The sequence below is a fragment of the Suncus etruscus genome, chromosome 13, assembly GCF_024139225.1.
Source record: "Suncus etruscus isolate mSunEtr1 chromosome 13, mSunEtr1.pri.cur, whole genome shotgun sequence".
In the NCBI taxonomy this organism is placed as follows: domain Eukaryota; kingdom Metazoa; phylum Chordata; class Mammalia; order Eulipotyphla; family Soricidae; genus Suncus; species Suncus etruscus.
This window is the reverse complement of record NC_064860.1, coordinates 65,968,350-65,980,685: the sequence shown is the minus strand read 5'-3', so window position 1 is coordinate 65,980,685 and position 12,336 is coordinate 65,968,350. Positions and strand designations below refer to the sequence as shown.

The window sequence follows — 12,336 nt, the reverse complement described above, 5'->3', positions numbered from 1 at the left end:
GCTCTGACCTTAATATCTTCCAAGTTTCTCTCAATTTTAGGTTCCAACTTAAAGACTCCTTAAGAGGCACTTTCTATTCACAACTCTGTTCACAGTAAATGAATCTTCCTGTTAGCTACTTTCATTGTATCAGTTTATAAGTTTATTTATAAGAAAAGATGGGAACCAAAGGATTTAATATGTCCTGAAACCTCTAATGAATGTATGTATTGAGTTCAGAGTAAAATACAAATCACTCAACATCATTCTTTCTTTCTGTTCTGATTTTTCTCAGGACACTTTGTTATGATTTTAATCCTTTTAAAACAACACTGATATTTGATTAATATGTGTCTGAACAACAATCCACAGGAAAGGGACTGGATAAATAGTACAGCGTATAGGGCACTTGCCTTCCAAGAGGCCTGATGTGGGTTTGACCCCAGCATCCCATATGGTCCCCAGAGAACATCTAGGAGTAATTCCTGAGTGCAGAGCCAGGAATAACACTTGATCATTGTTGGGTGTGGCCCAAAACAACAACAAAAAATACACAGGAAATTATTCAATGAGATTCATTTCATGGAATTTTGGTGAATGCCCTGTGTCCTCAATCCAGTAATTCCTATTTTTGTATAATATTGAAAATAATACTTTTAAGATAGAGGCTTTAACAATTTCCCTTTTTGTACAAAAAAAGACTTTGTGTGATTATTTTATATTAATTTTTCTCTACCAATTGCATATGTGCATGCATTTGTGTGTGTATTTGTGCATGTATTTGGGCTAATGGAGCCTCATCTAGTGGTACCCTAGGTTTCTCTGACACTGTGACTAAGATAGTCACTTCTGAAGAGGAGTGGGGGGCTAGATGGTGCCAAGGATTGAACTCAGTGCTTCCACATCCACAGTATGTGCTCCAATTTTTTGAGTTCTTACCAAACCTCCTTAACAGCTAGACCTTTGTCAAGATTTTTTCTGAAAAATTTACGAGAATAAAATAATCCTTCAGTTCATAAAAGGCTAATTTTGAGAAATAAATCTAAGCAGTTAAGGACTACCAATGACAGTTTCAATGTGAAATTAAGAGTTTAAGTCCATCTATTTTAATGTTTGGTTAATGTTCATTCTGTGCGGATTTAATACCTTAAAGAGTTGAGAGATAAGAAATTTTAATTTAAAAATAAAAAAGAGTTCTTTTGATTTACCTATTGGATGAATATAAAAAGCATAAGCAGTACTAATAAAATTATGTCAAATCATGTCTTGATCTTTTTATTTTGGGGTGGGGAAAGAAACATCATGTGGAAATCAGTTCTTCTTGCATCATTCAACAGACCATTTAGTGTCTGGGATTTAATTTGACACCTCGTGCAAAATATGCACTCCATCCTGTAGTGCCATCTCCCTGGGCCCCATCTTGATCATTTTAAGTGCACATAAAATATATATGTCTTGTGTATGCCATAATTTAGGAGGTCCTCTAGTTTATTGTCTGCATGCCCATTTTCCCTGAGTCCCTTGAGCCACTTTATTGCTATTCCTAATAAAATATTTTAACTCCATGTAAATGATCTCTTGCACCAGAGATATGTTCACGTGTTTCTAAACACTTGAGTCCCTTGAGACACTGAATCCCTTGAGGCCCTTTATTGTAATTCCTAATAAAATATTTTAACTTCATGTAAATTATCTCTTGCACCAAAGATATGCACAGGTGTTACTGAATACAAAATAATGGTACAAAGGCTAAAGATCACCATTTGAAATACTTTTTCCAATTTAAGTCAGAGCTCAAGATGTAGCCCACATGCCTTGCATGCATGTGAAATGTTGCATTTGAAAACCGTACCTAATTCTTTGTCTATTCAGAGCACTGCTGGGTATAGCTTGTAATATACATATATATACATATATATAAATCATTATATATGGTGTGTATATTATATAGAACTGTCTTTGGTGACATATATTAACATATATGTGTCTTTGGTGACCCTGGGAAACAATAGTCTATAAAGTCTCAAATTTCCTTAAAGCAGAGTTATATACTTCCATTCGAGAAAAAAAATCGGAACATATGTGAAAAATCAAAATCATCTTGAACAGAGGTTTTGGAATCTTACAGTATTGATGTTTTATCCTGTTATATGCTTCCTGCTGATTGTCAGTGTTCTTTATGTCTCTGGAGTCTGGCCTTGTGATTTTTTTTTCAACGACTTCCTCCAAACCAATTTTATTAGACTTCCACAATCTAACTCCACCCAAATGTTAGTTTCAGCTAAAGCAACATGAGAAGACAGAGAAGAGTGCCTAAGGAGATCTGCTTAAATCGCATTCCATCTGGAATTCTGCCAGCTCCTAAAATTTACTAGGCCAAAATTGGATGCATTTCTAGGCTTCTGGTTAGCATCCATGACCCTTCAGAGAAGATCTTCCAAGAAAATGGAAAGGATCTCCAAAGTTTCAGTAATCAGCTAAAATAGAGTTGTGTCCCATAATTCATTACAATTATCAATATAATATCCTAACTAAAACTATTTTGACTTTGAAAATTGAAAACATATGGGATCAAATGACAAAGGCTATATTGGGAATTTCAGATGAGTTCAGTACTCCAATATAGGAAGCTGACTGGCAAATGTTTCTCTTTGTTTTTCCTTTACATTGCAAACTCCTGCGGCAGCTTGTTCCTCCAGTCTCTAACCACTTGGATATGTTTGATTGGGCCTTTATATTTCTTCAAATAGCCAAAGACTAGTGGAATGTTACTACTGTCTGGGAACACTTTGTTTAATTATAGGTTACAGTAGTTCGCCAAATTAAAGGTACAATCTTTTGTGGTTTCAAGGATGGTATTCCAACCAGCTTATTTTATTTTCTATGTTCTATTAATCACAGATGAAATGATTCTCTAAAGACAGAGTTTTAAAACCTACCTAAAACAGTGCTTAAAAACCTTACCTGTGGTTGGGAAAACATGTACATGATAGCAGAAATTTTTGGTGAAGTCTTTGTTCTTAAAAATCCAACTTTTTAATTGTTTGCAATTTTTGTATTAGCTAGGATAGCACATATTCTCTTTATGAAGCACACAAGATAAATTATACATTTAAAGATGAAAATAGTAGATTCCAAAGTATAGTTGATTTTGTAGATAGTCATTTCCTTAACACATGGTACAGATATAAAAAATTTAATACATTATTTTAATCCTTCACATTTTCAATTAGAGCATTTTAATATCAGTTGGCTTTTCCTTTTCATGTTTTTATAAAAGGCTAACTTGGACTTTACTTCTCCCTCTTGTCATTATTATCACTTTAATTTGAAGATGGTTTCCTAGAGGATAATCTCATACTTATTTTAGGATGATGGTCTTTTCTCATCAAATGCTAATTCTAGGATTTTTTATTTTTTTAAGTTTAAGGACTGGCTGTTAAAAAAAAAAAGCACTAATATTCTATTGGGAACATCTGACCATTTCGATTTTCATCTCCCTAAACTCTGAAAATTTAATAATATGATAAATTGTACACATAAAATAATCTGGTGTGCATTAACAAAATCACTAACAGATGGCACAGGTTTTTTCTTCTTTAAAAATCTTACGTATCTAGGTGATCAAGAAGCTTTAAAGACTGATCACTTTAGAAACAGTCATATATTTAAGTTACCTTTAAGAGCCTATCTTGTATGATGGAAAATTTCAAGAGCAGTTAAATTCAATCTTCATAATACAGGTTAAAATCATGGAAATTAGTCTCCTTGACGGGATAAAGTGTAATTTACTAAAGAATCCATTATTCCTTATTTCTTTGCCTTTTCACATTCATGGTGTCACTCTTCGCTCACCTAAATTCATCATATCTCTAGATTACTCCATGCATCATGCTTATAAAAGAGAGTGTCAAACTCCCTCTTCTTTCTTAGGGAAGCTTATAAATATTCTGTTTCGATTTTAAACTTACCGCAATAATAAGTGAATGTTTATATGGAAAACGAGGAGTTGTCCTCTGTATAGAAACTAATGTAAGATATTTAACTTAATTTGTCCTACAAAGAACACATGCATTAACATGTGCTTTTCCCACTGGCAGCTAGATGAATTAATGGCAATTAGATTGGTTATCCAGATAATCTAGGCTTAAATGTGGAGTGCAGTTGGAAGGAGGGCCATCAATCTAACACACTCAGGGAGGTCCACCAATAGCACCTATTTCTTTTTCCAGCCATTGAGGCTTAGGAGATGTACATTTACGAGATCAGGCTAACTTGTAATCGGGCCATGAGAAGCAAACATGAGATCTTGTTGCCTGTTCGTGAAAGCACACAAACTGTTTTAGATCTATGCAGACTGTGTGTTTCAGGACATATACTAAATTATCTGGAGAATTTCTGATACTTTCTTAGTCTTCATTTTCTTTAACCCCTAAAATTAAAATATGCCTCCCTTGTGACAAAGTTATAAGATAAAAAGATGATGTCAACCATGCCATAAATGTTGCAATATGCATATGACACAGTTATCAAACTTAGCAATAATCATTGAGAATGTTGTTAAATACATTAGTATATCATATAAAAGTTTTCACAGATGCACTCATGTATTTTTATGTTTATTAGGGAACTTGCAGGCATTTTTTTATTTAGAGCATCTTTTATTTTAGATATTAGGCTTTTTCAGTTAAGTTCTTTAAAGTTTTCATGTAATTAAATAATTTTACATTTATGATTTTTTTGCATATAAGTCTTAGAATTTAAATATGTCACATTAAAATGTGAAAACGTACTTCTGGCATAAATTCTAAATATCAACCCTTTTTTCTAGAAAGATGATGTTTGAACTACAATAAACTTGTCCATTTCTGATTGTTCTGATTGTGACAATTTTGACTATGTGTATTCCCTTTGGAGAATGCCAAACACTAAAAATCAGACAATATCCTTGATATCAGAGAAATTATGGACTATGCAGAACAGAGACATTAAAAAAGATGAAGCTATTTATTTTCTATTTATTTACATAAAAATCATCTCCACTAGAGCCTTCCCTTGATGCTACAACCTTCAACTTAGATTTGCATACAAGAAACCTTGGACTCACTGAGCTCTCGATTTTATCTCTGTTCGAAAATAAAACTTGTAGGCTTCAGGGTAGTAGAAATTTAAAACAGTAAAATCCTTAACATCAATATTACATTTTGCGCTGCATTTTCTGACCAGTGTGGTTTTTTTTGTTTGTTTATTTGTTTGGCTAGATAAACAGTTCACTTATGACCGGGAAAGACTGTTCCAAGCAAAGATTACTGCAAACAGTTTTAAAATACATTTTAACTACAATTAACTACAGAAATACAAGTACTTTTAGTTTTGTTCCTAAGTTCATCATGAGTTCTAAGAAATAAATGTGTGGGTTGTTTTCAAGGTTAATGTAACTCACCAAAACCTTTTCTGTTATGCTTTAGATCAAACTTGTTTCTCAATTTTATGCTCTCTGTCTCACATCTGTATATTGTCCTACTTGCTTTCCAGTTAGGAAGTATGTAAATATATTTCATTAATTTCAATGGGTGCTATTTTGGAGAAGAGATAGAGTATCTGTCTTTTTATATCTCTCTTGTGAAATGAAGCACAAAGTTGCCAAACAAATGGGCCAGCCACAGATTCTCTAGCTTTGGTCTTATGATCAATAAATGAGATGAAAGCAACTGGCCATATAGATATTGGATTTCTGACCCTGATTTGATGATCTCTGACTTCTGAATAATCAATTAAGCTTGTCACTACCAAGTTTCTACTTGCCCTCCTTGACTCTTTGGGATTAAAATACCACAGAATGATAATCAGTATTTACTTCAATTTATGTCTTTATTTAGGGATGTAAATTCTATACAAGCTCATACTTGTATAGAATCTTCATTAGTAGCCTTAAGTGATCCCTCTCCCCAACTTACTGTAACTTAATTTTGAATTTTTGAACCTTGAATCTCTTGCATACCCAAACTTTATATAACTTTAACCACCATGGTTATATATCATCTTCAGAATAAATTTCAAGTCTAACAAATTATTCTCTGGAAAAGGCATTATCCTAGCAAGGCATTTGGTGGAGAAGAAACTTCTCACACTGGATATAAACTACAGAGAAGAACTTCAGCATATGAACTCCTTGAGGAAAAAGGGAGCATTTATTTCTTGAAAAATATTTTCAGCTGGTACAATTGTATGTCAAAAGTCCAAGTGTTTAAAATGAGGTTTTCTGCTTTTAAATATTAGGAGTATTTGTCATCTTTATTTCTGGAGTATGGTTATAATTCTTCCATAGGTTTTTATTTCATGCCATCTTAACTGAAACTGTATGTAACTTCGAAATTCTAACCAGGTAGTATGATAAAATGCAAAACTGATTTTATGGAAAGTGTAAATTGCCCCTTAAGACTTTATTTTTATCTTTAAAACAGCAGGACATTGTCTCATGACACTGTGAAGAAACTACTACATTAATTTTAATAGCTCTGAGCTAAATTAATTTTAGATGCAGGTTAGAAGACTAACATGTAATGCCCAGTATCTTTAGAAAGATAAAAATCAACCCCTGTTTATTTTTTAAGAGTGATTGAGCAGAGACTATTCTTCACCCAACAACTATTTATATTGCTTTCTTTTTCTAGGATTCACTTTTGGGTTCTGAACTTAATGACTTGGGAAACAGACACTTGGGGAATTAGCTAAAAGACTTAACTGTTTCATCTGCTCACCATTTTACCAGCACTCAGCAATCATCTGCTTCTGGTTGGAGGGACTATAAATTAGAGAGGGCTTCTTGGTTGATCACTTTAGACTATATAACTCTGAGCCCAAAAGGAAGCTCTAAAGAAAACGATAAACCCAAGTATTTCTATAGACTTTGAGCTATATTTAAACAAGCAAAATACGTGTGTGTGTGTGTGTGTGTGTGTGTTTGTGTGTACGTACTGTGTTATTTTTTCTGTTATATCTTGTTAAAATTAGGGCTTCTATAATGGTCATCTGCTCAGATAAAAGAGATAGATTTCTAGAAAGGTAATAATTACTGCCTTCGCAAAGAAAGTCTTTCTCTAAATTAACTCTGCCTCTCTTCGCAGGGTATCACCCATTTGCCTGCAATTAGCAGTACAGCACTTTCTGATGTAGTCTATAATCAAATTATCATAGGTGTGCATTTGCAGCAGCAAACAGCCAACTACCAATTTTTAAATTGCTTTGAGAAAGAAATGTGAAGTTTAGGAGGAGTGATGACTGTAACAGAGAAATACAGCTGCCTGTCCTAGGCAGTAATTCTCCAGGGCCTGTGTTCTCAGCTGGCAACTCCCCAAGCTGTGGAGAGAGCCACGTGTTCCCACTGGGATAATTGCTTTTTCGGCATGAGTCTCTTGTTGCTTCTCTCTGATGATCAAGTGTGTTTAAACTTGTGGCTGGAATCATGTTGGTTTTTAAATGGCATTGTAAAGTGTACCAGCAAACAAATGAAATTGGATCATGTTCTCTTGTATGCGTATAGACCAAGCAAATATGGGATGCAATGAGAGATCCCAATTGTGATTTTTCTTCTCAATCTCACTCTTAAGGAGATAGTTGAAAGACCTACAACAAAGTTATGATTTTTCTCCTTGTGATACTCAAACTTTGAATGTCACTGGGGAAGGGGGGTCTGGACTGGTCACTTGTTTATTTTATTATTTGTAATCTTTACATTTTCTTTATAATAAATATGCATCCTTTATTATACTTTTGGTCTGTAAATTCCATGAACATTATTCACATTTTTTTGAGAAGTTTGCTAAAAAAAGAATTAGGCTTTGCTTAATATGGATGCTAAATTAGTAATTTTACAATGCGAACTTTATACTCTGTTATTGAAATCTGACTAGGCTTAATTTTTTATGACCATACTAAAGATATTTAATATATGCATCCATATGTGTTTTTAATAGTTTAAATCATCTCAAGGGTAGAGTCAATCTCATTTGAGTCACATTTTATATTTAATTGGTTAGGGATATGTGTAATAATTTACTGGACAACACTTGAAGACCAACATGAAACTGGAACTTATCTAATCTGTAAACCTCACAATATTTAAAACTATGTATTTGTTCCTCCTCTTCTTCTTCCCTTACACACACAGAATTAAATAGGTATAAGAGATGGAGATTTTTGGGAAAGTGATTTCACAGATATGGGCCAAGGAACTAACTCAAGCAGATGAAGCACCTGCCTTTCACTTAAAAAGCCTCAGTTCAACACCGTTCCCACATAAACTACATGGTCCATTGAGTATCAACGGGGGTTATTCAAAACAAGAAAAAATGTTATTTAAAAAATATTAACCAACATATAGGTTATTTACTATTTTATAAAAAAGTAGAAAAAGTAAGTAAACTTAGCCTAGAAGAACTGTGTGTGGGTATGAAAATAAAAAGCATTGTGACATAAATATGGAACCATGTGCCTTAAATATTTTGGAAAGTTTTATACAAACATTAACATAAATTATAGAATAAAAGTATTTCCTGAAATTTCTTTTTACAAGTATGAATGGTATCGTGTTGCTTAGATTAATAAATGTGAACTTTTGTTCGTTATTTAATATAGGATTAGAAAGAACAAAATACACATTTTGTTACTATATACATTCAGAAATATTTCAAAAGCCCTCATATTAAACTATACCTAATAAAAACGTGAAATTAATTTTAGGGAGGACTTTTAACCATCCTTACATAATGACTTACCTATGGACATGATAAATATTGTCAAATAAGAATATTTCCATTTTTTAATATTTTGTTTGGTCTATTTAAATACTTTACATTTTTAAATCTTTAAGATAAAATATTGATCTTTTACTGGTTATGCTATTTTTGTTATAAGATATACATTTGATCTAATCTTTTTTTTCAATATAAATATAGTCATGCCACTACCAGAGTATTTGGTTAATTTTGGATGCGATGGGGATTAGATTTTTTCAAGTGAAAATTCTTGTTACTATATCATAATTCCAATTAATTTAAATGTTTTGTACAGAATTTAGCACAAGACCACAACACTGTTATGACCGAAGAAGACATAGTGTGTCATTTATACTATTCAACATATGTAGAAATACAATTTAGAAAAAAAAAATGAAACCAAGCTACTGTGCCCCAGTACCTCAAAGCTCTCTGGTGCTATTGATGAAGGATTTAGTAGAAGAGTAAAAATAGACTGAAGAAATAGTAGAACAGTAAGGTGATTTCCAAGCACACATTGGACTAAGTTTAATCTCTGAAACCCCATATGGCCCACTGAGCCCACCAGGAGTAATCCCTGGGTGCAGAGAAAGAAATTACCCCTGAGAAAAGCCAGTGTGGCAAACATATACACACAAAAGCATAGAAATGATTAAATGTTGTTTTGATTACTATTTAAAAATATTCCTATGTTCAATACATTTATCACATTTCAAACTTCTTGAAGGAAATGAAAACAAAGAATGATATACTTATTAAATAATTGTAATTTTTTATTTTTCAGATATAGCTTACCATATGTCATAACATCTGTTTAGTATATAGCAAAATACTGGGTTTATAATCCACCTGGTTAATGTCAATGTATTAGCATTGTAGACAATCTGGAGGTCCACCTAAAGATGTATTTATTTTATTTCATTGTTTTTTTAATTTACTTTGGTGCTACAACCAGTGATAGGTACTGCTCCTGTCTCTGTATTTCAAAATCACATGGTAGGGGGAGGGGGAGGTATCATAGGAGACTATATGGGATTTCTAGGTTCAAACCTGGTTGCTGTGTGCAAGTAAAGTGCCTTAGCCTCTATCTTATCACTCCAGACCCCCTAAAGTTGTGTTTTCATGCATATATTATATTTATTTGATCAGCTTATGTGCTTTTTTAAATTAGGTAACCCCTAATAAAAAGTTTGCCTTTGTATCCAAACACCACCTCGTTGTAATGATTCATGTCTCCCCACTACTTAACTATAATTTCAGAAAGATTTTATATTTGGAAAAATTAGTATAGTGTATGTTAGAAAATATGCATGCTTTAATCTGGTCGTATTATGGGTTTTGTAATCAGATGGGAAACTAATAAATATTATGCAGTATCTCCCCTTTCTTCCCTGTTTGAACATAATCTAGGGAGGCATGGGGGGTTGTTTTTGTTATTTTTGTGGAGTCAATGTTAAATTTTAAAGCAAACTAAAAGCTGTTATCATGACTTCTCCTTAAAAATCTCTGTTGAAAGGAGTCCTTGGGGATTATCCAAAACTGTCCTGCAGTTTATTTCACTGAGTTCAATGTCTGGGGGCTATATCTGACCATCTGGGGTGCCTGCATCTCATTGTCATTATGAAGTCTTAAACCCAAGCAAAGCACTTCTTCTCTGGTTCACAGCAGCATGATTTCTCTACAGTAGGTCAAAGGTCCTGGTAAAATTGACACCTTGCTATGAAGAGACAGTACGTCCAAGGAGAGATGGTGGTGAATTTTTAAAGGACTATACATAAACTGTTACCCAAACCTTTTATTTAATTTACTTCACAAAACTGTATGAAAGCAGCAGGGAAGAATCTGATTTCACACATTAAATCAAGTCATTATTATTGGTATTTAACCCTAAAACTATTTTGTGCAATGTTTGATTAATTTGTTGTTTTAGGGTTTAGTACAATGTATATCTTAATGTTAAGAAATGGATGTTCAACCCATACTTTTTAAAATTTTTCACTTCATAAGTAGAGTTTGTCAAATATTTACTGCCACAAAGCAACATAATTTGTGCCTTTGTTTTCTAATAAACTCAGAATTAAATATTCCACAATTGCTCAGAGTCAAACAAGGTGACTTTCATATGTCTTCTATTATTTAAATACCTTTGTCCTTTAATATTCTTAGTCAGTATTCTATTAATCCATTATTACAATATGTTTTGAGATAATATTTCTAGAAAAGAACATAGAATTTGAATTCAAAATCTGTTTAAGGAAATGAGATAAATTATATGACAGTTTGGTTGTTAGCAATTCAGAATCATCTTTGAAGCCCTTAATATAATTAGTGGTTTCATTTTTGGTCTGCTGAATTCAAGTCACATTAGGTTAATGTAATTAAAAGCAGAAAAGATTTTGTGTAGCCAAACCAGTTAATTAGCCCCAGTTGGTTTAGAATGTTAACCGAAAGGTGTATGGATAACATTGTAAGAGTGATGCTTGGAAAAAGAAAATCTGTGTAACAGATACTGCAAATCATCTGACTTGCTTTAGGGTAGAAAATAAAGACATACCAAGAAGTTCATTTTAAGTTCATCTGTATTTCTGATTTTAAGCAGTGATTGCAGAATAAGCTGTACATATAGAATAACCAGACAAAAAAGCTAACTTTGTTTACTTTTTCCAGGAAAGCATGCTTCAATGTGGGCAAAGCTAAGAATTTCTTACAGTCTGAAAATAAGCATTTTTGATTGTAGTTTCATCAGGATTATAGTGACTCTGTGTACTCTAGGTTGAAAAGCTTCATCTTTTATCTGCATTTTTTTTTAATGGCCCAATAGACATCACTAAAGGACATGAAAGCTTTATACAGGGATTTTTTTCCCCTCCTGCTTCAGAAAAGTATTTAGGTGTAGAGATGACTAGTACCCGTAAGGTAAACAGTCATTTATAGTTTCCTAGAAGGGACAAAAAAAATAAATGCACGTTATTTATCCTGTATATCAGTATGTTACCATTTTTCACTGTCTCTAAAACCTTTTTTTAAATCTGACTCGGTTCCAAAGAAAAATACTTCGAGGCTTTAAAATTCCTTCCTACCTTCATCTCCTTTTCCTCTGCTGTCTCCTTCCTCCAAAAAGAGCAAGCCCACTGGGACTCCTTTTTGTTTTGTTTTCATCAAGTATGTATATAGCTGAGGCTCCCCTTTAAGCACTGTCTAGAGCTTATGGAAATGTGGGCTTCTAATGTGGTTACCACTGTGGGCTGGTAAGGTACATGGTAATGAGGAAGGAGAAACTCAGCCTTGGGTTTTTGACATAGGCTAGATGCCAACATATTGTCTGAAAGCTTAACAAATTCTGCTTCTCCACTACCCGGATTATGTTAATTGAAATAGTGCTGCTGCAGTGCAGTGTTTAACATTGTGTCTGTTCATTATAAAAACTCCTTTTGATAGGTTTACAATTTGGCTGTCAGACCCAGCTGCAGGAAGAGGCCTGCTATGAAGTATTTCCGAACTTGTTTTAAATCAGACTATTTTCATATTGATAGTGTTTTGTATGTGCTCAACATAGGTTTCTTTAATGTGTAGAGAGGAA

At 33.2% G+C, this 12,336-nt stretch overlaps 1 protein-coding gene across 1 annotated transcript in view; it reads left to right on the top strand.

Annotated features, from left to right (window-relative positions):
- ROBO1 (roundabout guidance receptor 1) overlaps window positions 1–12,336 on the top strand; it is a 945,902-nt gene that overhangs the window by 813,324 nt on the left and 120,242 nt on the right.